Genomic DNA, 27,752 nt, shown 5'->3' on the forward strand with positions numbered 1-27,752 from the left:
TGGTGGATACATACTGCAGACCTTTTGGTTAGCAGCCGTGGCGCTTAACCACTATGCCATCAGGGTTTCCCTTAGAAACAATAGTGATGCAAAAAGTAAATATGTATCTTCTCTTATCTTATCACATTTTAATATTTGTTCAGAATGTTAATGGTAAGTCAACTTTATATAGGTTAGAAGGCAAGTGGATAAGAGTAATATCTGCTTTTGTTGCTTCTGTTAATGCCGGTACATTAGCACTATTATATAATGTCATCATGACTCATAGTAAAGCTACAATTAATAGTTGTTTGAAATTTTTCTGGAACTGAAGAAACTCATACTTGGATTAAACACACTGCTAGGCCTTTGCAATATTTCAGCCAGATGTCCATCTTAACGGCCTAATTCTCTTGTTTCACCACCAGCTGAGATAATATGACTCAATTCTGCCAGTAAATGGGAGTCAATGGCAGGACATTAGCTCACTACTCAGAACTGCCTGGGTGATAAAACGATATCGGTAGTATTTGCTTATGTTACTGTAAGGAAATAGAGAAAAATCTACTGCCTTTAAAAATAGTTTAGAGATATACATTTATGAAGATCAAATATGTGATACTTATTTTTATAACAATTTATTGGATAAGGGCATTTTATAAATAAACCTTCAACTTGTTATAAGTGCAACTATGGACATGTATATATTAAAGCATTAATTCTTTAAGGGTATATGATTCTCAAAGTGTACATGTCTCCCTGTTGCTTCTATATATTTTACTATTCTTCTATATGAAGGGCTTACTTGAAAAATGGGTGTGTGCATTGGGAAGGCAGGAGAAAGGATAGATAGATAGATAGGTAGGTAATAAAAAAAAAAAGGTAGGTAGTGATAGAATAAACCTTGTATATATTAGAATATCAGAATGAAGAGTACTTTAGTTATCTGTTGCTGTGTTACAAATTACCCCCTGATATTGTGGCTTACAACAACAACAAGCATTCATTATCTCACCTAGTTTTCATGGATCCAGAATTTAGGAACATCTTAGTTAGGTGATTCTGTCTCAAGGTCTTTCATGAAGTTACAATAAAGATGTTATCTGGGGCTACAGTTATTGAAGGTTTGACTGGGACAGGAAGATCTGTTTCCAAGATGGCTTAATCACCTGGCTGGCTCATGGTGTTGGTCCTTGGCAGGAAGTCTCAGTACTTTATCAAACAGACTTTTTTCATCAAGCTGCTTGTGTTACCTTTTGACATTTTAGCTGGCTTCTCCCAGAGCAAGTGATCCAAGAGACAGCAAGGTAGAAGCCACAGGACTTTTATGTCCTAACCTTGCAAGCCACACGCTATTATTTCTGCCATATCCTGTTGGTTATGCAGGTTAGCCCTTATCAGTGTGGGAGAGAACCATATAAGTGTGTGGATACCAGAAAGTGTAGGTCGTTGAAGGCCATCTTAGAGGCTGGGTACTATATGTGTAAAGGGAGAGGAATAGCATGTATTACTTGAAAGAACTACCATATCTTGATTTTGCCTTAGAACAATGAGAATCTTGATCACTTAAAATATTTTCTTACTCATTTCTGGTGGGTGAAATAGCACAAGATTTATATATATATATATATATATATATATATATACACACACACACACACATTAGTATCAGTACATAAAAATCACATTTGCTGGTACCAATGAGTCTGCAACCCAGATCATGAAGAAAGAGTTATTTGTCATTTTATAGTGGGGGAGCTCTGGTGTCACACACCAAGATGGTGGTGGAACTAGAATTAGAGGAATGGGATCCAGGGTTCCCAGCTTTTAACCTTTGTCATTACTTCTTGCTAGACCTGGAGTGTCCCAAAAGACTTCCCAAATACTAAGAGCTAAAATAGATTAATCTATTACGCAGGCATCTCTAACCATTGTTATATGAAATTTAATTTAGATGTCAATTTGTTGTATCTATTGCACTGATAGTTTTACATGCTCATAGGTCTTGAAACCTTTTGTGACACATTCTGATGATGAAACAATGAGGTGTGCAAGCAAAGGCAGTGAGTAGTTTATCTGACATACATTTGACTTTATAAACATCAAGTCACAGTAAAAAGAAATGCCTTCATCTCTACCAAGCCAGCTGAATTGTAGCTATGAAACTGGACTTTTGGCATGCAAACCAGGAATAGAACAGTGAAGAGTTATCAGCACTATTAAAGTGGATTAGGAGAGGAGACAGGAGGTATATTTTAAGAGGAGGAAAAGGTATGGGTGACCACTGATTTTTAGACTTATGGCTCATGGTATGGTGGTGTTCTTACATCTTTTCAATAGAAACGACCTTCATTTTTACCACAGGATGGGCTATAAATTTCAAGAGCAACTTAAGATGTTTTGAAGAAGAGATGTTAAGGTCAGTCAGATGCTCTCTGTCTTTGTTTGAGGCCAAGATATGTTCATAAGCATGCACTGTTTCTGATGAATGGCTAATTAAATTGAAGGGAAAATGAGGATGCACCTGCTGTCTCTCTGACCATGGGATCACATTTCCTGGATGTATTTTATTACCTGGTTCCAGGAAACCAACTGTCTGGTATTGTTGACTGCCTAACATTAAATATATATTCTTTTGTATTAGGCTAAATGTCTGATTTATGACATCTGAGTCAGTAAGGTCTTCAACTCAAAGAGACCAACATCCAATGCGAAGAGTCCATTATGTTACTGCCCTACTGTTTGACCCTAATGGTAATTTAATAGACTGAAATACTATAATTAGAACAAAAATGCTATTCTATTTATAGACCTAAATTCCTAGCTTCTTACAAGGAAATTGAAAAATAATTTTCAAATAGGTTTGTAGTGGGAGCAGCAGAGCTCCTTTTGGATAGCATTTGTTTCCTGGGCATGGTGTACAGAGGTTGGAAGGCAGGAATAGGCAGAGTTAGGATGCATTTTCTTGTTCAGTCATAAGCAAACTAGATGGAGAAAAGTAATGCTCTGCTCAGATTCTTCACATGGTGAATTGAAGAGAGTTCAATAAAAGGATGATTTACAAAGAAGTGGTCAGGGTTTAGGGAAAATAACAAATACGGTACAGTGCCTCAGCAATATTAACTGAAGAGTATTTCATATCTAAGTCTATAGGGGCAGGGGAAGGGAGAGGTACCAGAATCAGGAGAGGAGTGAGTCATTTGGCAGGAGCTATGGCTTTTCACGGATGGGTGTAGCCAACCTGTAGTGGCCTGAGTGGAAGGAACCAGGAAAATAAATACCCTGACCTTATCTTCCCCTTGACCTCTAATCTCTAGCTAGTGCCAAATCCAACTGGAATCCAAGATAAAGGAATACATTGATGCTGCCCATAGAGGTCAGCCCCTGTTGCACACAGCAAGATAGGAAATTGTGAAAGTAATTTGGAAGGGACAAAGGGGAGATATCCAGCACAAAAGCGTACTTATAATTGGCAGACTTTAGATCAAAATATATTCTCTTTTTCCTGACTTGATAGAACTTGTAAAACTAAACCGTTATGTGATGATCTCTGGGCCCAGATTACCTAGATTTTAATCTTAGCTCTAACATTGACCTTGGGCAAGTGATTTATCTTCTCTGAGCTTCACATGTAAAAGGAAATAATCATGGTGCTAAGCCCATAATGCTGTTATAAAGATTAAATAGACTAGTGAATGGAAAGCACTTAGACCAGTGCCTGGCACTTATACCTGGAACTGTCCAGTCAATTTTGACTCATAGCCACCCTATAGGACAGAGTAGAATTGTCCCATAGGATTTCCAAGGAGTGGTTGGTGGAGTTGGTGGGTTTGAACTGCTGGCCTTTTCCTTAGCATCTGTAGCTCTTAATCACTGTACCACCAGGGCTCCACCTGGCACATAGTAAGCACTATATATCTTTGTTATCATTATTAAGTACTGTACATTATCCTGTAGTTGTATTACTCCTTTTTAAGTCAATGAATATACATTAAGTTAAACTGGCTTATTTTTTTAAGTTATTTTTTTAGTAGTTTCTAGGTTACGAATGAGATCCATTCCTAACTGTGCCTGTAAGTGGAAACTTTAAGTTGTTAACAGGTAAATATTGTTAGGTGCCATTGAGTCAGCTCCAACTCATAGTGACCCTATGTACAACAAAATGAAACACTGCCCATCCTTTGCCATCCTCACAATCATTGCTATGTTTGAGCCCGTTCTTGCAACCACTGTGTCACTTCATCTCATTGAGGGTCTTCCTCTTTTCTGATGAACTTCTACTTTCCCAAGGGACTGCTCCCTCCTAATAACATGTCCAGAGTGTAAGACAAAATCTTGCCATCTCCCTTCTAAGGAGCACTCTGGCTGTACTTCTTCCAAGGCAGATTTGTTTATTCTTCTGGCAGTCCATGATATATTCAATATTCTTCACCAACACCATAATTCAAAGGCATCAATTCTTCTTCAGTCTTCCTTATTCATTGTCCAGCTTTCACATGCATATGAGGCCATTGAAAATACCATGTTTTTCATCAGCCACGCCTTAGTTCTCAAAGTTACCTCTTTGCTTTTTAACACTTTAAAGGAGTCTTTTGCCGCAGATTTTCCAAATGTGATACTTCATTTGATTTCTTGACTGTTGCTTCCATGGGTGTTGATTGTGGACCCAAGTAAAATGAAATCCTTGACAACTTCAAACTTTTCTCCATTTGTCATGATGTGACTTATTGGTCCAGATGTGAGGATTTTTGTTTTCTTTATATTGAGGAGTAATCCATACTGAAGGCTGTAGTCTTTGGCCTTCCTCAGTTAAGTGCTTCAAGTCCTCTTCACTTTCAGCAAGCAAGGTTGTGTCATCTGCATATTGCAGGTGGTTCAGTGAGTCTTCTCCAATCCTTATGCCACATGCTTCTTCATAACATGTGCATATGGTTCTTATTTAGTCTCGCTTTAGTGCAAGAGGAAGGTCAAGTCAATGATTTAAAAGCACCAAGTGAAGGCGATTGTGATGAAGAATTTGTTGGAAGTTGGGATTGGTTCAGTCATTTCAAAGTGAAGGCAAATCTATATAACATTAAAGGGCAAGTACAAGTTTCCCTTAAGTCAGATGTTTCTAACCGGGGGACTGCCTGTATTTAGAATTTGGTGCTTGGTTGAAACCTGGGATTAAATATCCAGGTTACAGTCATTGAATTGAGATCCTCAGAGTCTTCACTCGCAACAAAAGAATCCAGGGAACATATCCTTGATTATCCTTGTGACTACCAGGAATATCTTCCTAACAACCAGGAAGTCTGGCACATTTCTCTGCAAAAATGATTGACTGAGTTGACTGAGTTGTGGTGGAAAAGTTTAAATAGTCAGCTGCTCTTGCCTCTTCCACTAAATGAATCCCTTTAGGAACAGCATTTTAAATATGCGTATTGCATAGAATGGTACAGACAAAAATGAACCTTTGTCTTCAAACAGTGCCTTTCCTTGAGGTTTATTGTCTGATTAAGCAATGTCCCAATAAAACAAGCTTTTAAATTTTCACAGAAACCAAGAAACAGCGGTAATGACATAAAAATTAGCATTTGTAAATCACCCTACAGTTTACAAAAGTACCTTCACCTTTATTGGCTCGGTGGTTTTCACACTTTCATTTCAGCCTTGAACATTGATCCTTATATACGTATATATCAGATGAAAATGAGGCTTCCTGGCTAAAGCCCACCTGATCAGCCCTCTTCTGCCTACTCTGAAGTAACTCCCGATGGAGGGGTACTGGCTCTCATAACCTTTCTTAGTCTTCTTCTGAATTCTTTCCCTTCCTTGGGTACCTAACTCAGTCATCCCACTGTCTTTTGGAGTTCTATTCCAAATGCAGAGTGCTGGGCCTTAAAATGCCTTTCTTGAGAAGGTATCTGTTTTATTGCAGAGGAAGTCAGCTAGTGAGGGCTTTGAGAAAAGGAAATGCTGAGGAGAATGAAGAGTGGACCCCTAACATCTATTTCATGTCTATGCATGCTTGCATTTGAAACTTGATGTGAAATCTGGGACCAAGAGCTAGTGGACTTTAGGATTTCCAGTTCCTCAAATCCCTCATTATATAATTCATCCATGTAAAAATTGGTGGACAGCCATTCTGAATCAGCTGACCACATGCCGGCTTTTAAGCCATAGAGTTTCAGGAGGTCATTAAAAACTAACTCCAAATGGATCAAAGACCTAAACATAAAGACTAAAATGATAATGATCATGGAAGATAAAATAGGGACAACGTTAGGAACCCTAATACAAGGCATAAACAGAATACAAAACATTCCTAAAAATGATGAAGAGAAACCAGATAACTGGGAGCTCCTAAAAACCAAACACCTATACTATCTAAAGACTTCACCAAAAGAGTAAAAAGACCACCTACAGATTGGGAAAAAGTTTTCAGCTATGACATCTCTGACCAGCGCCTGATCTCTAAAATCTGTATGATTCTGTTAAAACTCAACCACAAAAAGACAAACGACCTAATTAAAAATTGGGCAAAGGCTATGAACACACACTTCACTAAAGAAGATATTCAGGTGGCTAACAGATACGTGAGAGAATGTTCTCAATCATTAGCTATTAGAGAAATGCAAATTAAAACTGCAATGAGATTCCATCTCACTCCAACAAGGCTGGCATTAATCCAAAAAACACAAAATAATAAATGTTGGAGAGGCTGTGGAGAGATTGGAACTCTTATACACTGCTGGTGGGAATGTCAAATGGTACAACCACTTTGGAAATTGATCTGATGTTTCCTTAAAAAGCTAGAAATAGAAATACCATACGACCTAGAAATCCCACTCCTCAGAATATATTCTAGAGAAATAAGCCTTTACACGAACAGATATATGCACACTCATGTTTATTGCAGCACTGTTTACAATAGCAAAAAGCTGGAAGCAACCAAGGTGTCCATCAATGGATAAATGAATAAATAAATTATGGTATATTCACACAATGGAATACTACGCATTGATAAAGAACAATGATGAATCTGTGAAACATTTCATAACATGGAGGAATCTGGAAGGCATTATGCTAAGTGAAATTAGATGCAAAAGGACAAATATTGTATAAGACCACTATTATAAGATCTTGAGAAATAGTTTAAACTGAGAAGAACACATTCTTTTGTGGTTATGAGGGGGGAAGGAGAGAGGGTGGGAGAGGGTTATTTACTGATTAGATAGTAGATAAGAACTACTTTAAGTGAAGGGAAGGACAACACTCAATACAGGGGAGGTCAGCTCAACTGGACTGGACCAAAAGCAGTTTCCTGAATAAACTGAATGCTTCGAAGGTCAGCGGAGCAAGGGCGGGGGTTTGGGGACTATGGCTTCAGGAGACATCTAAGTCAATTGGCAAAATAAATTCTATTAAGAAAACATTCTGCATCCCACTTTGAAGTGTGACATCTGAGGTCTTAAATGCTAACAAGTGGCCGTCTAAGATGCATCAATGAGTCTCAACCCACCTGGATCAAAGAAGAATGAAGAACACCAAGATCACAAGGTAATTATGAGCGCAGGAGACAGAAAGGGCCTCATGAACTGGAGACTACATCATCCTGAGACCAGAAGAACTAGATGGTGCCCGGCCACAACCGATGACTGCCCTGACAGGGAGCACAACAGAGAACCCCTGAGGGAGCAGGAGAACAGTGGGATGCAAACCCCATATTCTCATAAAAAGACCAGACTTAATGGTCTGACTGAGACTAGAAGAATCCCAGTGGTCATGGTCCCCAAACCTTCTGTTGGCCCAGGACAGGAACCATTCCCAAAGACAATTCATCAGACATGGATTGGACTGTACAATGGATTGGAGAGAGTTGCTGATGAGGAGCGAGCTGCTTGCATCAGGTGGACACTTGAGACTGTGTTGGCATCTCCTGTCTTGAGGGGAGATGGGAGGGTAGAGGGGGTTAGAAACTGGCAAAATGGTCATGAAAGGAGAGACTGGAAGGAGGGAGCGGGCTGACTCATTAGGGGGAGAGTAAGTGGGAGTATGTAGTAAGGTGTATATAAGTTTATATGTGAGAGACTGACTTGATTTGTAAACTATTACTTAAAGCACAATAAAAATTATTTAAAAAAAAGTAATTTGGAATAAGGAAATTAAACTTTTTTTTTTTTATTCCTACTAAGATCTTTATGCATGTAATGTTTAAAAAAATCTCAAAGTGTTTTTTGTGTGTATGCTGTTTTTCTCTCTTTCTCACTTGCTTACTCACTGGCTTGTTACCTATTGAGGGCTTATTGTGTGTCAGGTGCTAAGCTGAGTCCTTTATATTCTATTTTAAACTCACAACCTTATTATTTCTATTTTACAGATAATGGAAATCGAGGCTAGCCTATGTAGTGTAGTGTCTGTCCACACTCCTTGCATTTAACCACAACACTAAACCACTTGTACCATCTTGTAGTATTTCAGCTCCACAAATTAATGGCAGGAATAATAACAGTGACAAAGAAGTGAAGTGTTAAAAATGCAAATTTTATGGTAACAATAAAAGGACAGCACAGATTTTAATGAGATTGTCCTACACAGTCTAACTATGTCTTTGGTTAGGAGTTTAGGGAGAAAGTTGGTCATGTCAGTTCTCATTGCGATAGGAAAATGATGTAATAAAGGCACTGGCCTCAAGTGGCTTACAGGGAAAGGCTGAGACTGAGATTTGACTCCAGAGAAACCGTATGAGAACTTGCAAGGAAGGAGCATTTTCAAGGCTTGCTCATTCTTTGGGCTGTACTTTCATGATGTCTGTTACAGGTAATTAAGAATTACCAGGAAGGTAGCATTATTCTACTCTTCTTATACTTGCATATGCTTATTATTCAAATCTCAGATCAAAGGTTACCTACTGAGAGACATCTTCCCCAAGCACCTGCCTTTCTAGCTGAGAGGTCATAATCCTATGACTCTGACTTCCTTTCATCAAAACAAGTATCACTATCTGAAATTATCTTGATCTGTTTGTTCATTTTTTATTATCTGTTTCTTCCCTCTAGAATATAAACTTCACAGAGCAGGGATCTTATTTTTGTTCTCCTCTATATCCCCAGAGCCTAGAACAGTGGCTGGTACATAGAAAATAGTGCATGAATATTTATTAACCAAATATTCTGAAGCCCTGGAATTACCTTGTAATGTTATGAATTTTGGCCGTGTACCAGCAGTACATTAACAGGGAGCTGCCAGAAATTCAAAGTGGATTCAAAGAGGACACAGAATGAGGAATATCATTGCTGACATCAGATGGATCTTGGCTGAAAGCAGAGAACACCAGAAAGATGTTTACCTGTGTTTTAATGGCCACGCAAAGACATTCAGCTGGTGGATCATAACAAACTGTGGATAATACTTCAAAGAATGAGAATTCTAGAACACTTAATTGTGCTCATGAGGAACCTGTACTTAGACCTAGAGGCAGTCATTTGAATAGAACAAGGGGATACTGCATGGTTTAAAATCAGAAAAGGTGTGTGTCAGGGTTACATCCCTTCACTATGTGTAATCTGTATGCTGAGCAAATAATCTGAGAAGCTGGACTATTGAAGAACACAGCATCAGGACTTGGAGGAAGATTCATTAACATCCTGTGATATGCAGATGACACAACCTTGCTTGCTGAAAGTGAAGAGGACTTGAAGCGCTTACTGATGAAGATCAAAGACTGCAGCCTTCAGTATGGATTACACCTCAATATAAAGAAAACAAAAATCCTCACAACTGGACCAATAAGCAACATCATGATAAATGGAGAAAATATCAAAGTTGTCAAGGATTTAAATTTACTTAAATCCATAATCAGTGCACATGGAAGCAGCAGTCAAGAAATCAAACAACATATTGCATTGGGCGAATCTGCTGCAAAAGACCTCTTTGTGAGAAAGCTAAGATGTCACCTTGAAGACAAGGTGTGCCTGACCCAAGCCGTGGTATTTTCAATCTCTTTGTATGCATGTGAAAGCTGAACAATGCATAAGGAAGACCAAAGAAAAATTGATCCATTTGAATTATGGTGTTGCCGAAGAATATGGAACATACCATCGGCTGCTAGAAGAATAAATTAATCTGTCTTGGAAGTGCAGCCAGAATGCTCCTTAGAAACAGGGATGGCAAGGCTTTGCCTCACATACCTTGGACATGTGATCAGGAGGGACCAGTCCCTGGAGAAGGACATCACGCTTGGTAAGGTCATCGAAAAAGAGGGAGACCCTCACCTAGATGGAGCTACACAGTGGCTGCAACTATGGGCTCAAACATAGCAACAATCGTGAGAATAATGCAGGACCGGGCAGTGTTTCATTTTGTTGTGTATATGGTCACTGTAAGTCTTGGAACCGTCTTGTTGGCAGCTAACAACAACATCATACAAAATGTGTTTAAGAAGAGTTCTTAAAGACTTTCTAAAATTCTTAAAATATAACGTGAAAAAAAACTATATACAGAATTTTAAATTCATTGCGACTTTGTGTAAAATCTAGATAGAGAAAAGCACGTAAAAATGTCAAAATATTTGAATAGGTTGCTGTGATGGTGGATTATAGGTAATATTCTTTTGCGCTTTTACTATACGATAGTAGCATGAGTTACTTTTATAAGGAAAACATAAAATGATCAAGAACTGAAAACAATGCTAAATATATCAACAATGATTTTCCAGTGCTTTTAGACACCTTTTTGAATTATACATTAGAGACTCTGACTAGGTAGTTGTGACAATGATGATGATTGAAATGTGAGATAGAAAGAGAGAGCAGGAAAGGAACAAAAAAATTTTAGGAGGTGAAGAAATGGAAATCTTTTTCCATATTTTGACATAAACCTGTACAAGCTCAACTAGTAATTGTGTACATTATCTCAGTTTTTTCTAGGCCTTTTAGAAGATGCCCGTTACCACTGCGTCAACTCATAGTGATCCTATAGGACAGAGTAGAACTGCGACATAGGGTTCGCAAGGAGCGACTGGTAGATTTGAACTTCTGACATTTTGGTTAGCAGCCAAATGCTTAACCACTGCACCACCAGGGCTCCTTTTAGAAGACAGGGTATAGAAAAAGACATAGGAAATCAACTGAAATGATCTGAAAATGTTATATTCTATAGACAAGCAGTACTTCATTTGGAACTTGATGCATTACTAATGTCTTCATACTATCTTGGATTAATGGTGGTTGTATCGATGGGATCATAATCTTTGACCTTACACAGCAACCTGCTGGCTTTAAGTCTGAGAAGGGAGGAGATGTCTTTACCTACTGTTGCAGCCCCAGGGCCTCAGCAATTTTTAATTTTTAATGAATAAATTAATAAACTGGTCATGGTATTTTGTTACAAGATTTAATCTATGGAGCTAAAAATTATTTCTTCTGCTGTACTGTGATACTCTTACTCCAGATTTCATATTATTGTCCCACTCTTGAGAAAAAAAGTTTGCATGACCAGTGACTGGTTCTTCTATTTCACTTTGTGTCAAGTGAAGGGGTAGAGATATTTTCCTTCATACTTTAGTGTCTGATAGGTAGTTATAGAAATTCTAATAGCCCCAATTTAAATGTACATGTATAGAAATCATCTCAAAGATTTGATGGAGTATTATAAAAAAAAAAAGTACAAAACTTAAAAAATACGTTTCATTAGTGGCTTTAAACCTCATTATAAATGTAAAAGCTGGAGGTGGAATAGTAAGCCTTCCTTCTTTTTTAACCATAAATTGTGGATGTTATCTAAGTTTTCCTATTAAGGCGATGTATTTTAACTCTCTCTTATAGTGGCATTCTTATGAAGCCATCTATTTCTTTAAAGCAGTGGTTCTCAGGCTGGGCTGGGTATTAGAATGACCTGGGAGAGCATTAAAAAGTACCGTTGCCTAGTTCCCAGCCTAGATCTCTGATTTAATTGATCTGGGGGCCATCTGGGCACTGGAGTGTTTAGACGGTCCACTGGTGATTCCAAAGGTTGAAAACCACTGATTTAAACTGCAACACACATATCTACATAGACTATAGTATAGTCTTCCAAGCAAAGGAACCTGTCGACTTTTGTTAGTTCAGGATCTGCAGCTGGTACTGATTTACCGAAAAGATCCTTCAAGGGAATATCCGTAGAGGATTTATTTCTACATGATAAAACATTTTCCCTTTTGGATAGAACGTCAAACAGATCATTTGCTTTCACATTACAGATGTTGTGAAGGGTAATTCTGTGGCTATACTGCTCTCCATAATTTTTTTTTTTTTAAATTCTCCTTAGCATTACATTCTGATTTGTACCTCATTAAAAATTACACTTAGTGGCCCTCTTCTCAAAAATAAATTAGAAGACGCCGGCACTCTGAAGACTATATTCAACTCCGAATTTTAGGATGAAATCGAGAAATGAATTTATAAGAGTGTTACAATAGGACTAGCATATTGAGCTGACAAAAATGCACCCTCTGGAACTCATAAAGAGGGAAAGGAATTTGAAAATTTTAATACTGCTCTGCTTTATATAGGAATAGAAAATGAGGCAAGATATTTTTCATTTCCCAGAATATCAGAAGCCCAAGTCACATCCCATTTGGAACTGACAAGTCTATCTGAAGAAAAAATTAATTTAATTGGGTGTAAGAAATCCATTGTTTTTGAATTTTAAGTTTCTTTTAGTTTGATGGTTTAAAAACTAACATTCTTTATATATTGATTTAGTAGTGAATTATTGAGTGGAGGCTTTGGGATTTTACACTTCTCATATACTAATGCATTTTAAAATTGAAAGTATAACTCGGGGAAACAAAGGTAATCTTGATCCTATTGCCAAGAATGTATAAACCAAATATAAATATAATAGATGCTCTAAATGTAGGATAAATAGAAACAAGACATAATAGCTGAAGCCTACTCTTCACTGTGTAGTTGACGACGGTGCACTAGAGCCCTGCGTTAGAAAGTAAAGCAGATTCCTGTCCATCTGAATTATAATTCATATTAAACTGCTTTGTTCTGATAGAAGTTTTCAAGCTGTGTACAAAAGGGAACAAATCGAAACCAAGCCCATTGCTGAGTCGATTCTGACTCATAGAGATCCTAGGACAGGGTAGAACTGGCCCATAGAGTTTCTAAGGAATGGATGGTGGATTTGAACTGCTGACCTTTAGTTAGTAGCAGAGCTCTTAATCACTGTGCCACCAGAGCTCCATGCAAAAGGCGAAGGGGCATTTAATTTTTTAATTATGTGTTTGCAAAATAAAATGAGAACAACTGAATTATATTTATTTTTGTCCTTTATTATGGCTACTATAACTGCTTTTTGAGTAAATGAAATTAGGTTTCCTGTTTAAGTTAACTTGCCAGCTACTAAGAGAGAACTTGCAAACAGTTATTCCTCTAAGGAGGGTGTGGGCTAAATGAACAGCCCTTCCTTTGTCAGTGAGATACTGGTAGGTGCTGGCATTCTCTGTTGGATTAATCACAGTTATTATTGTGAACATAAATTGACTGAGATGAACCTCTAAAGGAGATAATGGCAGAGTGGCAGTTCATTAGCCTATATAGACTAATTAACCATCTAATTAGAGTCTTGCTAGGAAATACCTTCATGTAGATTATAAGTCCAAAGTGATTCACAAGTGCACAAATTGGATTACCTGGGTCTTAAATTCTCGTTCAAGTAATGGTGTTGGAAGAGTTAGCTTGGTCTCAAAATATTAAATGATTGCATAAAACTCAGAACTTAATTAGATGTCATTTATTTCCTCATTTATTAAGTAGTCAATTCCTGATTCCCTATTTTCCTTTCTTATTACAGTTTTATAAATTGTTGTGCTTACTATAAGTCAGGCATTAGGCTAAGCCATGGGTGTGCATCGTATTGTTGAATCATCGCAACTGCTCTATGAGGCAGGCGCCATTATCCTTTACACAGATAAGAAAACCGAGGTTGAGAGTTAAAGAACTGGTCCCTGTAGCATATCATCAGTGAGTAGATCACCTTCGGAACTAATACAAAATATAGCTCTGTCTGAAAAAAAAAAAAATATCCTATAACATTTCTTGGTTCTGCTCGTGTTTCTCAGTGACATCCTTTCTCAGTTGCCTGCTTTTGTTATCCTTCAGGAACAATTATCTAATTTATTTTGGGGCAGGCTTTTTTGCCACAACCTGATTTCCTTGACCAGGCTGAGACCTAAGGGAAGAGTTCTCTTAGGATCCTATTTTTACAGCAGGGTTCCCAACCTTAAGGAGCAATGCAGTTAGCCCTTGGCTGCTAACTAAAAGGTTGGCAGTTCAAACCCACCATCTGTTCTGAGGAAGAAAGATGTGGCAGACTGCTTCCGTAAAGATTTACAGCCTTGGAAACTCTATGGAGAAGCTCTACTCTGTCCTGTAGAGTCGCTATGAGTTGTATTGACTCAACGGCAATGGGTTTGGTTTTGTTTCCCAACCTTGGCATTATTAACATTTGGATCAGAGAATCCTTTGTTATGAGGGCGGCGCTGTGCATTGTAGAATGTTTAACAGCATCCATAGACTTCTCCCTCTAGATACCAAGAATGCCTCCTTGCCCAGTTGTGACAATCAAGAATGTCTCCAGGCTTTATCAAATGTCTCCAAGGGGTGGGAATGGATTATATTGCAATGAAATTTTATCGAATAACTTTTTTGCTAATCACAATTATTACCACCACTACGTTATGGTTGAAGTGCTATAAGAGTTATGATAATACTTGTATACTTGAGATGGATCTAGGACATAAAACCCAAGACCAGTTGCTATTGAGTCGATTCTGACTCATAGCGACCCTATAGGACAGAGTAGAACTGCCCCATAGAGTTTCCAAGGAGCACCTGGTGGATTTGAAATGCCAACCTTTTGGTTAGCAGCATGGCACTTAACCACGATGCCACCGGTGTTTCCAATCTAGGACATACTGTTATTAAAATCAGTGGTTAGACTGGGATTTATGTGACCCAGTCATATCTCTGTGTGCAGAAGGGCAAGGGGCATTTAATTTTTTTACAGTCTCAGCACAGGATGTTTGTAGGGGAGGCTTGGTGCTAGTGCCATGGCCTGCGTTATTGCCCACAGGCTATGCCTGCTTCAATTTCTGTATCTTGATCTTGTACAGTTGACAACTTACAGCTAGAGTCCCACCAAGTCCAAATTTAATAAGCTGTTTGGGCTCTCAGCAAATGATGACTCTGCATTTTCCAAAGTGAGGCCTATTTTAACCTGTTGTAAACATTTTAAGTTTACGATACACGGCAGGTTCTATGTGTTCTTCATCTTTCGTTCTCAAGGCCCGGAACATAATAAGAGCTTAATATTTACTTTACGCATGGATGGCAGCTGGATCTCTATTTTTCTTGGTCTTCAACTATGTCAGCCCTTGGGTGGTGCAAACGGTTAAGTGCTCAGCTACTAGCCAAAAAGTTGGTGGTTTGAATGCTCCCATAGGTGGCTCAGGAGACAGGCCTGGTGATCTTCTCCTGAAAGGTCACAGCCTTGAAAATCCCATGGAGCACAGTTCTACTCTGACACACATGGGGTCTCCATGAGTTGGAATTGAATCAGTGGCAACTAATAATAAGAACAACAATCAGCTGTGTCAGTTATCTTGCCTCTTCCCTGGTAAGTCCACAGGAAAGCTGAAACAGTGTTCTGCTTCCGGGGAGGGTTTTCTGGATTTATCCTCCAGAGGTGTTTGGGTACAACAGAAATAACAAGGTCCCAGATTCTGTGACTGATTTCAAGCACCAGTTCACTCCCCAGCAATGTAATCAGCCAGAACTGAGCATTTTGCATGAGCAAGATAATTGTGCTAAGCATTGAAAATAAAGCACCATGCCTGTCCTGAAGGAGCTCTGTGCTTCAGAGAATTCTGAGTGTACTCCTGACGGCAACACTATATGATCAATGGGGTGCGAAGGCTACAGGAGCAAGAATAAAAGGTTAATTTACCTGGAGACGTTATAACAGACATTATGGAGACAGGGTCGGGGAAGGCAAGACTAGCTGCAGGGTAGAATTTCAAGAGAGAGCAAAGTATGTGAATGGCATCAGCCAAAGCAGAGGGGAGAAGTAATGGGTACTTATAATGACACCAATTAGTAAGGTGTCATCATGAAATATCTTATTCTGTCTCCCATCAGGGCCATCCAACGTGCTTTTTTGGATCTCTCTTCTCTTCCCCTGAGCAGTATCTCAGAATGATCCCAGAGCTTTTCCAGAAATAATAATAAAATAGTCATTGGATATTAGAACAGTCATTTTCTAATATTAAAAGTATAGTACCATCACATATCATAACTTTCACCTCTAACCCAATGTAACGTGTCTCCCCATCTTTCCAGCTCAATCCTGACACAAGAATTCCCTAGACCAAGACTGGGGAAGGAGAAGCATTGTCTTGTTTTTCACTTTTTTTTTTTTTTTTTTTAATTTTGCTCTTACATTCCTTTTTCTCCATAGCCCTATAGCTTCTGGATCCTCCAAGGTTGGGATGGGAGGAGGAAACACAAGTAAAGACATACAGTGTCCCTTGATGGTGCTCTCGCACTCTGGCCGTACTGTTTCAGATGCCCAATGACTGGAGCTTTCTGTAATGGGATGCTTCTTGCCCACAGCCTAGAGGGTAGGGGAGGTGAAAAGTCCAAACCTTTTCTAGGCTGACAACTTTTCAGGAAAGCTCTCCTCATTATCTGGTCAACTCCAAATTCATTATATAGACTGGTGATAGGTAATGGAGAAAGGTAAGGATGTATTTACACTTATCTCAGCAAGTCCTGGTAGGAGTGTCTGGCCACTTTCTTTAAAATATGTGAGCGTTTTTCACCTGCTGTCCTTAATTTTAGGGCATCAGCCAAGACGCCAAAGCAGTTGAAACCTCCCATTAAACATGCCACTACATTTAGATTTATAGAATATTCGCTATTTATAGGACATTTATATACATTGATGGCAATAAGACCTGTTAGAATAAGCCTGGGTTTGGGGCTCGGTTATCTAACATCAAAACAGATTTTGATGCTCATTTAAACTATGAAGATAGTATTGCCTTTTAGCTGCAGGATGGTAAAAATAGAACCTAGTTTACAGCGTTAACTGCACATAGCACAGTGCCTGGCACGTAGTAAGGTATCAATAAACATGAATCAACTTCTTCACTATATGACCCTCATAGCAGCTCTTTGAGTGGGTATTGCAGGAATTGTTTGTGAAACAAATAGTTTCGAATGTCTGGGCATAAGGGAATTGTTGAAATTTAGTGAAAGAGATTCTGAGGATCTTGAACGCCATGTTAAGAAGTTTTAACTTTCTTTGATACCCAAGTGAAACCTAGAAAGAAGAATTTAAAATATGGCAGCATGATTTCAAATTACTTAAACCTGAACCTCAAATTCATCTTGCTTTCTACCTCTCTTATCTATTTTTTTTTTTTTTCTTTTTTCCCCGGTTACTGTGGAGTCGACTCAGACTCCTGGCAACCCCATGTGTTTCAGAGTAGAAATGTGCACCATGACGTTTTCAATGGCTGATTTTTTAGAAGTAGGTCCCCAGGCCTTTCTTCTGAGACACCTTTCAGTACTCTCACATCTCCAACCTTTCGGTTAGCAGCCAGGCACATTAACCATTCACACTATCCAGGGGCTCCATTCTTCTCTAATCAGGATCCAAATCTAGAGGATTTGTAATAAGTATAATAAGAATGGTAATGTTAATAACCAGCGTTTATGAGTGCTTGCTATGTACCAGACACTATGCTAAGAAGTTTAATTACACTTTTAAAGTTCTTATTACTAGGCAAGAGAAAGGCTATTTTTTAATATTTAAAAAATATTTATTTCATACTACCTTACTATATTCTTCCATTTCATTAACTATTACCTTCACTTTCCCAGCTCTCATAGTCTAATACATATGATCCAATTAGTCAATCTACTCAATACTACTCTTTGCTCTACTCTTCATCTTCCCTTGTCTTGAAATTTCTGTTATGGTTGTTTGGCTAGAGTAGTTTTTCAAGTATTTTCTTCCACCACAGTGTATAGATGATACTGTAGCTATTACTGCATGTTCTCAGACACTGTTCTTTTACCCTGATGGGTGATGGATATCTTGGATGGTGAAAAGACTCTAGTGTTGCCAGACTTGTCTCTCCATTGGTTCTGAACTTAATTCTATTGCCTTATAGCTTTCAGGGATGCATGTTAAGTCCAGGCATGCAATTCCTTACCAGTCTGGTTCCCTTTTCTTTTTGACAAGTTGTCCTTTGTGTTTTTAAGCTATGGTCTTTTCTTCATTTTCTGACTTCTGAAAGTTTAATTGTAGAGGCCTAGAAATGTATCTTCTTTTATCAATGAAGTCTGGAACACGGGTGTGTCATTTCAAATGCCGATTCAGATTTTTCTTCCCCTGGGGAAAATCCTCTTCTTTTAATTATCACTTTGCCTTCATCTGTTCCATTTCCTTTTTCTGAAATTTCTATTATCTGGATATTTGGCCTATTGTATTTATCCTCCAAATCTTTTATCTTTTCCCTCATATTTTCCACTTCTGTATTGTTCTGCTCTGGATTTTGTAATAGAATTCTTGGTCTTCCAATTCATTATTTTGGTTCCTGGTGTTGCTAAATCCACTCTGTCCTTCATTTAATGAAATGTAAGTTTTGAAATCAATTTTATTAGATGCATTTGTGTGTGTGTGTGTGTGTGTGCGTGCATGCACTGAATTGAGTTTTATTCAAATGTCCATCTGTCTTTTCCAGAAGTTCTGTTTCTCTGAGCAGGTTTTCTGATTGCTCTAATCTTCCTCTCTCTTTGGCTGCTGAATCCTCTAAAATGGGTCGGAAATTTTTTTTGTTGGTTTCAATGTGGCTCAGGTGTTGTAAAATTGGGATATTCCAAGCAGTGCCATTCCCGCAGAGCATGGATGGCAGTCTAATTTCTGTACCTGTGGGCCTGTGATACAGGAGATCTGTCCCTGATGATGCTCCTAGAAAAAACCTCAGTTCTCAGGTCTCTGTAAACTCCTGGCTTTGGAAGGAAGCCCACCTACTATACGTCTTCTAGGAGTTCAGGCAGCCTCCTTCTCCCACTTTCCAGTTCCTTAAGTCAACCTTCTCAGGAGTCCATAGGTTCTAAGTACCAAATTTGTCCTCAAAGGTACAATTTACTGGGCCTTACCTTTTTTTTTTTTTTTTTTACCTTTGGGCTGCAATAAAGTTCCTCAAGATCTTGCCAAGCCCTTAGTGAAGAACACTCCCATGTCTTCCCCATAGATGACCTCCCCAACTTCTGATTGTTCTAGTCATAGTTTGGCTCAGAAGTGTCCAAAAGCTTAGAGCATATTGTGGGGGCAAAAGGACCTGCTGAGTTTTACTTGTTACGGTTCCAGAATTCCCTCTGCTTCTCAAAGGGAACATTATGCATTCCTAAGGATGTTGTTAAGTGCCATCAAGTTGCTTCTGTCTCGTGGTGACCTTATGTATGATAGAATGAAATGTTTGTCTGGCCCTGCATCATCCTTACAATCGTTGCTGTTTGAACCCCTTGTTTCTAAGGAAATTGGAGGCAAGTTGAGAAAGCCTGAGGCCAGGCAGTAGATTTGGCTTAGGATCTCATTAGTGGCCTCAGTGAAAGACATATTATGACATGGTAGGGTTGGGGGTCAGATTGCCAGGGTGGGACAGTGAACAAAGTAAAGGTGAGTATGTATACATTCAAGATACAATAGGATATAAGTAATTTCTTAACAGCCTGGGAGATTTTATCTTTTTATTGTTTAAAGCTAAGGCTACCTGGAGAGCTGTTGAATTGGTAATTGGTGTCTTTCGGTAATAATGACCCCGTGGGGTGATGGACCACAGCCTCTCCAGAGGACAATAGTTCCATGGGATGCCTGAGCAGTCACATATTTCAGTTTCTTGATAAAAGCAATTCTTATTCCTTCTCAGTTCATCTCAGGCAAAACACAGCTTATAAATAAACCCACTTGAAAAAGCAACATTTCTCATAACCTGAGTAACATAATAAAATCTTCGTTGGCATCAATACGTTTATCCAATACAGCCAACTATAGGTTATAAAACTCATTGCTGTTGAGTCAATTCTGACTCACTATAGGACAGAGTAAAGCTGCTCCATAGGGTTTCCAAGCAGCTGGTGGACTCGAACTGCTGACCTTTTGGTAAGCAGCCAAGCTCTTAACCACTGCACCACAAGGGCTCCACTATAGCTTATATGTACATTTAAATTAACACATTCAAAATCTATTTTTAATTTTTTTCCACGTCATTTTATGTCATTGTGATTTCCCTTATTAAATCCTTTTCTAATCAAGTGTGTGATATGCTAACAATAACTCCTTGTTCTGAGACATTTGGTTGTCATTTTGCATAGTTCAGATCTCAAATACTTTTAGAATGTTGGATGATTTACTTCTTGATAAATCAAGAAAATCAAGTAAACAACCAGCACTCTTTCTTAGGGTATTAACCCTCAGTTCCGTCTCCTTAGACGGAATGGTTTTTGTGGAAGAGAGTATTTTTTCCTTTATCCTTTCAGACCCAATGCAGATCATAGCAATAAAGGAACAGCTCCTGCATTATCCAGCTACTAAGATCTGGTTAACTATCCCTTACAGGAAGAAAAGTCTTTTCAAATACCTTTTCAAAATGCTTTCTACATTCTGGAAAATTGCTTTCCTCTCTTCAAACCTGAGTCAAGATATTTACACGGAGACAAACAGGTTTGCCTTTAGGCTCCCTTTTCCAAAATTAATAATATTAACTCATAGTTGTATCTTCTAGTTTTCAAACGACATCGTATTGTAAAGGTTATCTTCTAATCTCAACCAAAGCATTTAAATTAAAACCAAAAAATCTGTTGCCATAGAGTTGATTCTGACTTATGGCAATCCCATGTGTCAGAGTAGAACTGTACTTTGTGAAGTCCTCAATGGCTGTGACCTTTCATAAGTAGATTGCCAGGCCTTTCTTCCAAGGTGCCTCTTGGGAGATTTGAGCCACCAACATTTTTTGCTTTACCTAGTCTTTGATTAAGACTTTTTAAATAGGTAGATCTTTTTTTTTTTTTTAAAGTTTAATGAATTTTAATAGCCAACTTACAGAGCAGCACAGAAGACAGACAACATTAAAAACATGCGGCTGCACGTAGGATGACTCAGAAAATTAGAGTGAGTGACTGGAATCAACTGTATGATAAAAATGCTACAAACACCATTTAGTTGCCGTCAATAAGAAATTTACTTGTTTAAAAAAAAAATCCAAATGCTGGCATTGTCCAGAAAAATTTAAGAGGTTTATTTATAATTGTTATAAAGTTGAACTGCTGAAACTTGTTCACTGAAACATTTAGACTTGTATTTCTGCTTTATGTCCTTGCATTTATATTAAAAATTCACACAAATGAAAATGAGAAAACTGCTGATACTTGATTTCTGTCCCCTATTTTTCCATTTGCTATCACATACTTAGGTACCTTTTGACCCTGTGGGAAAAAAAAATATCTGACGTGCCGAACTGCCAATAACAGGAAGAAGAGTTTTTTTGTTTTTGTTTCTTTTTTTAAAGAATGCAAAGCTTCCCATCATAGTGGGTTCTTAAGCACGTTCTCCACATATGCAATGTGCTAGCTAGATGTCTTTTGGCACAATTGTTACATGTTTGGCATGCATAGCACACAGGTTGGTGTCTTCAAAAAGGCCAAACAGTTAGGCCTCACTTGCCGCCTGCAAAGCACCAGTAGCTGCACCCTGGAAATGCAGATCTGTTTTGAAGTCCTGAGCAATTTCTCATACCAGATGCTGGAAGGGAAATGTGCAAGTCAGAAGTTCAGGAGACTTCTGATAACTTCTGATTTCCCGGAGTGCCACAGTACCAGGCCTGTAATGATGAGGCTTCTTCAGCCCTGCAGTAGAGGATACATCCTTGAGAGCAGCTTTTGTGGCCAGTTGCTTCCTGGGTGCTTGACAACTGGTTGGTTTGGGAGTCTGCTTTGTACGAGCCAAGTATAGAGACCTCCTCACTAACCCCCCTTCTCCTTTGGCTGGAACACCTCAAGCTAGAGGAGCCACTGCCCTTAGAGAGTGACTACCACATCGCAGCAGCTCTAAACACAATTAAAATAGGTAGATCTTTTGAAATGAGAGTTAGCTATCTCACAAAATAATAATCATCTTCAATTTTTAAGGTCGCTATAATTTTAAGGTTGTTGTTGTTAAGTCCCATCAAGTTGAATCTGACTCATAGCGACCCTATGTACAGCAGAACGGAAGACTGCCCCATCCTGCCCCATCCTCACAATCTTTGCTATGTTTGAGCCCATTGTTGCAGCCACTGTGTCAATCTGTTTTGTTGAGGGTCTTCCTCTTTTTTCTCTAACCCTCCACTTTACCAAGCATGATGTCCTTCTCCAGGGACTGATCCCTCCTGATAACATGTCTGAAGTACATGACATGAAATCTCACTATCTTTGCTTATAAGGAGAATTCTGGCTGTACTTCTTCCATGACAGATTTGTTCGTCGTTCTGGCAGTCTACGGTATAGTCAATAGTCTTCACCAAGTTATCTCTAATGTTTATTTCTGTGTCTTATTACTTTGCGAGAAGTGACTTTTATCCATTAGCAGAATGATGTGGTTGGTAGAGGCTGGTAGGACTGAGTTGTGGTCATGTGTTGCTTGGGTTGGCATTGTTGGACACTCACCTTTTCCCCAGTGAAATCGCCCAGGAAAAGTTAATATAAAGATAAAAAATGAGTTGCAAATGAACTGGTTATGCCATGATTTGAAGGTAATCATTCCAGGCATCTTCAAATATGCATTAAAAAACAAAAAAACTAAATTATGTATGCATAATATGTTCTCTGATTGCTGTTTTGTCCTTTAATTTGTAAATGCATTTCTCATTTTCAGTGCAGATTACACAACTGCAAGTAGTCTTCCATGTAAGCGTATTTGAAAAATGTGTTTTTATTTTCTCTAGATTTTTCAGATAGGTAGTGGATGGACACATATTAATAGAGGTTAAGCCATTGCATCTTTCTGTCTGGCAGTGTGCCGAGAATGTCGTAGGCTGTCAATGCAGCAACTATGACTGAGACCAGTGATCATGTACTGATGGGAGAAGCTGACGACTACCTTTGGAATATTGTTGTTTCTGGGTAGTGTTGAAAAAGTCAAGAGATTGAAAGCAAATGGAGAGCTTAGGCATAGTTTTATTTCTCTAAGTGTAGCAGCATTCATAGATTTAATCATTTACAGCTTCGATATTTTGGTTTATTTAGCTTGTGTTTAACTACTGAAGCATTTGCTTAAAATATACTTTAGGCGAAACAGATTAAACACATTTTGTGGATTTGTGAGTCTGCTTGGAAACCTTAGAGTTTATTAATCTGTCCCATAGGGATTTGCGATTTTCACTGTTAACAGATATAGCTTTGTTTCTCTATGTTTTGTTTTTGTAAATTCTCCAGAAGACAATGTTATGACAACATATTAAACTGGAAGTCAATTTTACTGAATGTCAAAATAAATATAATGTGAGCATATTGCATTACTTGTTGGTTTTGTAGTATGTGATTCAAAAGTTGCAATTAGGCCAGGCGAGTTGTGGCTCAACATTGTTTATTTCTCACCTGTTATTAGTTGCAATTGGAGTAATAGGATATGACAGCTGTAATAAATTATCAGCTAAAAAAGTCTATTTTTAGATGGGCATGGCAGAGAAACATGTAACCACAAACATGCACATGTGGCTTTTTATGAGAATCAAAGTAAGGCAAAAAACAAAAGAAAAGAAAAAAAAGACAACCTCACCCTTTTAATGATAGATCCGTCTTATTCTGATTATGTAACTTGAAATATTGTTTATACACACATCCCTCCTTCTTCTTTTCTTCCTCCTTCTCCTTTTCTTGTTTTTCAGTTTTCAGATCTTTACCAGTTTGTAATTCCACCTCCTTCAGGAGTGGCAGTGAATCTACATTGTCCCTAACTTGCTTCATAAACACCAGTATTAAAGTGATACTTCACTCTTTTACACTGAATATTGACAGATAAGTCTGTTGATAAGGAATTCCTTGTTGTTATAAAGTTAAGGCTGAATTACCTACTTAATGAACTTAATGAACTGAAGCAGAGATGTGAATAATGCAAAGTGTGAGTAATCTGAAGTCATGTACACATTGTTTGGTACGTTCGCTATGTTGTTGTTGTTATGTACCCTCGAGTCAATTCCAACTCATAAAGGACCCTATAGGACAGAGTAGAACTGCCCACATAGGATTTCCAAGGAGCAGCTGGTGGATTCGAACTGCAGACCTTTTGGTTAGGAGCCCAGCTCTTAACCATTGTATCACCAGGGCTCCTTGTTCGGCATATTACTACATTAAAAAAAAAAAAAAAAGCAAAAAACAGAATGCAGGGGACTACATTTGTTGTAAATATGACAGAGTTGATATCTTTCTTACACGAAGGGTTTATCCAAAACAATAGACAAATATGCTAATAAAGAGTTGAGAGGACTTAGAGAAAACAGAACCAATTTGAACTATACAAATGGAAACTCTCAACACTACCGGTGGAAACAGAAACAACCATTTCAGCAATATCTATTAAAACATGTTTGACAGTATTTACAAAAGATGAGAACATGTATACCCCATGATCCAGTAATTGTACCTTATACACACCTAACAACCTATATTTTTATATCCTCTAAAAGAATTTGTCAAGAATGTTCAAAGCAGCGCTATTCATTATAATCAGGTACTGGAAATTTCTCAAATGCCCATTAACAGTAGAATGAAAAATTAAATTTTGGTGCAATCGTATTATGGAATAGTCTAAAGAAACAAGAATGAATATTCAAGGAAGTGGGTGAATACCCCAAAAGGATAATATTGAGTAAAATTATCCAGACCCTTCTCTCCCCCCAAAAAGTACATACTATTTAATTCTACTTATATAAAATTTAACTCAGGAGAAAGACGTGGCAGTCTGCTTCATAAGGATTTACAGCCTTGGAAACCCTATGGAACAGTTCTACTCTGTCCTATAGGGTCGCTATAAGTTAGGTTCGACTTGAAAGCAATGGATTCGGTTTTATATAAAGTTAAAACCGGGCTTCTGTTTTAAAGTAGAATGTAGTAAGTCCTGTGAGGCCAATAAAACCGCTGACAGAACTAGGGAAGCTGGATAAAGCACAAAAATCCTATTTTCAGAGATATCAGAAAGCTATGAAATAAATGAGTACTAGATGCACTAAAAGTCTAAAATGAAGCAAGCTAAGGATCCACAGATGTTCCCTTAGGGCACATGCCTGTAAGGGCTGGAAGGTTGAGAGTCAGGTATTTACCCAAGAAAAGCACTACTCTTGGAGATAGAAGACCAGTAAAGTTCTAGTGGTCACTTGACACAGAACTAACAAAATAAGAGAAATTAGGAGTCTCAAATACACAGCTGGCTTATAATTCAATACATTCAGAGGCTCTGCACGAAACTAAAGCACTAGGCCAAAAACTTCTGAAAGTCGGAGTGAAATTACTCTCACCTACATGGTAATTCCACTGTCTGTCTGTTATTTTGTAGTACTGTGGTGGCTTGTATGTTGCTAAGTACTGAAAGTTATACCGCCATTATTTCAAACAGCAGTAGGGTTACTCATGGTGGATAGATTTCAGCAGCACCCTCACACTAAGACAGACTAGGAAGAAAGGCCTGGCAATCTACTTCCTAGAATCAGCCAATTAAAAGCTTATGGATCACAACATAACATTGTCCAATATAGTGCTAGAAGATGAGCCCTTCAGGTGAGAAGGCACTCAAATATGAATGGGGAAGAGCTGTCTCCTCAAAATAGGGTCAACCTTAATAACTTGGGTGGATTAAACCTTTGGAAGCTTCATTTGCCAATGTGGCATGACTCAAAATGAGACTTCAACTACAAACATCTGTTAGTAGTTGAAATATGGAATGAACAAAGTATGAACCAAGGGAAATTGGAAGTTGTCAAAATTAAAAGGAAAACTTGAAGAATGACATTCTAGTAAGCTGAAATGAACTAGTATTGGCCATTTTTAATCTAATAATCATATGATCTCATATGCTCAGAATGACAAATTGAAGAACAGTGTTGCATTCATCATTGAAAAAAGCATTATGAGATCTACCCTGAAGAACGACACTGTCAGTGATAGGTTAGTATCCACACACCTACAAGGAAGACCAGTCAAGATGGCAATTATTCAAATTTATGCACCAACCACAAATGCCGAAGATGAAGAAACGGAAGTTTCTTATAAACTGCTGCAGTCTGAAGTTGACCAAGTGTGCAATCAAGATGCAAGGACAATTACTGGTGATTTTAATGTGAAAGTTAGAAACAAAGAAAAAGGAACCGTAGTTAGAAAATATGGCCTTGGTAGTAGAAACAGTGCCTGAAAATGCATTGCTGAAATTCTGCAAGACCAATGACTTATTCATTGGAAATACTTTTTTCAACAACACAATTGGTAACTATAAGCATGGTCCTGGCCAGATAGATTACACAGGAATCAAGTTGATTACACCTGTGGAAAGAGACAATGAAGAAGCTCAATATCATCAGTCAAGACAGAGTCAGGGGCCCCCTACTAAAATGACCATCAATTGTTCCTGTGGAAGTTCAAGCTGAAGCTGAAGAAAATCAAAACAAAGCCCACAAAAGCCAAAGTATAACCTTGAATACCTCCCACCTGAATTTATAGACCATCTCAAGAATAGATTTGGTGCACTGAATGCTAATGACCAAAAACAAGAAGAGCGGTGGGAAGACAAAGGGCATCATACATGAAGAAAGTGAAATGTCACTAAAAAGACAGGAAAAAGGGAAAAGAGCAAAATAAATGTCAAAAGAGCTCTGAAACTTACTCTTAAGTACAGAATACCTAAAGCAAGCAGAAGAAATGATGAAGCAAAAGACCCGAACAAAAGGTTTCAAAGGGTGACTTGAGAAGATAAGTATTGTAATGAAATGTGCAAAGTCCTGGAGTTAAAAAAACAAAGGGGAAGAACACGATCGGCATTTCTCAAGCTGAAATAACTAAAGAGAAAATTCAAGCCTCAAATTGTAATATTGAAGGATTCTGTGAACAAAAATTTAAATGGTGCAGGAAATATCAAAAGAAAATGGGAGGAATACACAGAGTCACTGTAGCAAAAATAATTGGTCGATGTTCATCCATCTCGGGAGGTAGCATATGATCAAGAACTGCGTTCAGCTGTGTGATCCTGGCGTCAAGTAAAAGCTGAGAATCCAGGAGGCCATAGGCAGAAGTCAGCTACTGGAGCACAGCAAAAACAGAAGACGTTTGGGTTTTTGTTTTTTTTTTTCATTCATCAACTTGTAATTCTACCTGTTTTAAGATTAAGACTGAATTCAGAAAATGGAGTATTTTGTGTGTACATATAAATTGCTATTCCGTTGCATTGCTGATGGCACTGTAGATTAATACAATTGCTGTAGAAATACTTCATACATACATACAGCATTTGTAGCATATGTAATTTTGTATATACTGTATAGTATTTACAGTATACATAACTATATATGTAGTATATATGTACATATCTGTATATATACTTTTTTTTAACCACATTTTTGTTCTTAAAACAGATTTGAAGAGACTAATTTTCTAGTATTCTCAAGAACCTGGAATGTTTTCCAAACCTTTGACCAACTTCTAGGAATCAGT

The 27,752-nt window shown here is 38.1% G+C and overlaps 1 protein-coding gene and 1 pseudogene across 15 annotated transcripts in view; one reads left to right on the plus strand and one right to left on the minus strand.

Moving 5' to 3' along the window:
* The window catches only part of INPP4B (inositol polyphosphate-4-phosphatase type II B), a 976,853-nt gene that overhangs the window by 366,517 nt on the left and 582,584 nt on the right, over positions 1-27,752 (plus strand). The gene's annotated exons all lie outside the window — the stretch shown is intronic.
* LOC126057333 (histone H3.3A-like) overlaps positions 21,652-27,752 on the minus strand; it is an 88,173-nt pseudogene continuing 82,072 nt past the window's right edge.

Source organism: Elephas maximus, chromosome 13, assembly GCF_024166365.1.
Source record: "Elephas maximus indicus isolate mEleMax1 chromosome 13, mEleMax1 primary haplotype, whole genome shotgun sequence".
NCBI lineage: Eukaryota > Metazoa > Chordata > Mammalia > Proboscidea > Elephantidae > Elephas > Elephas maximus.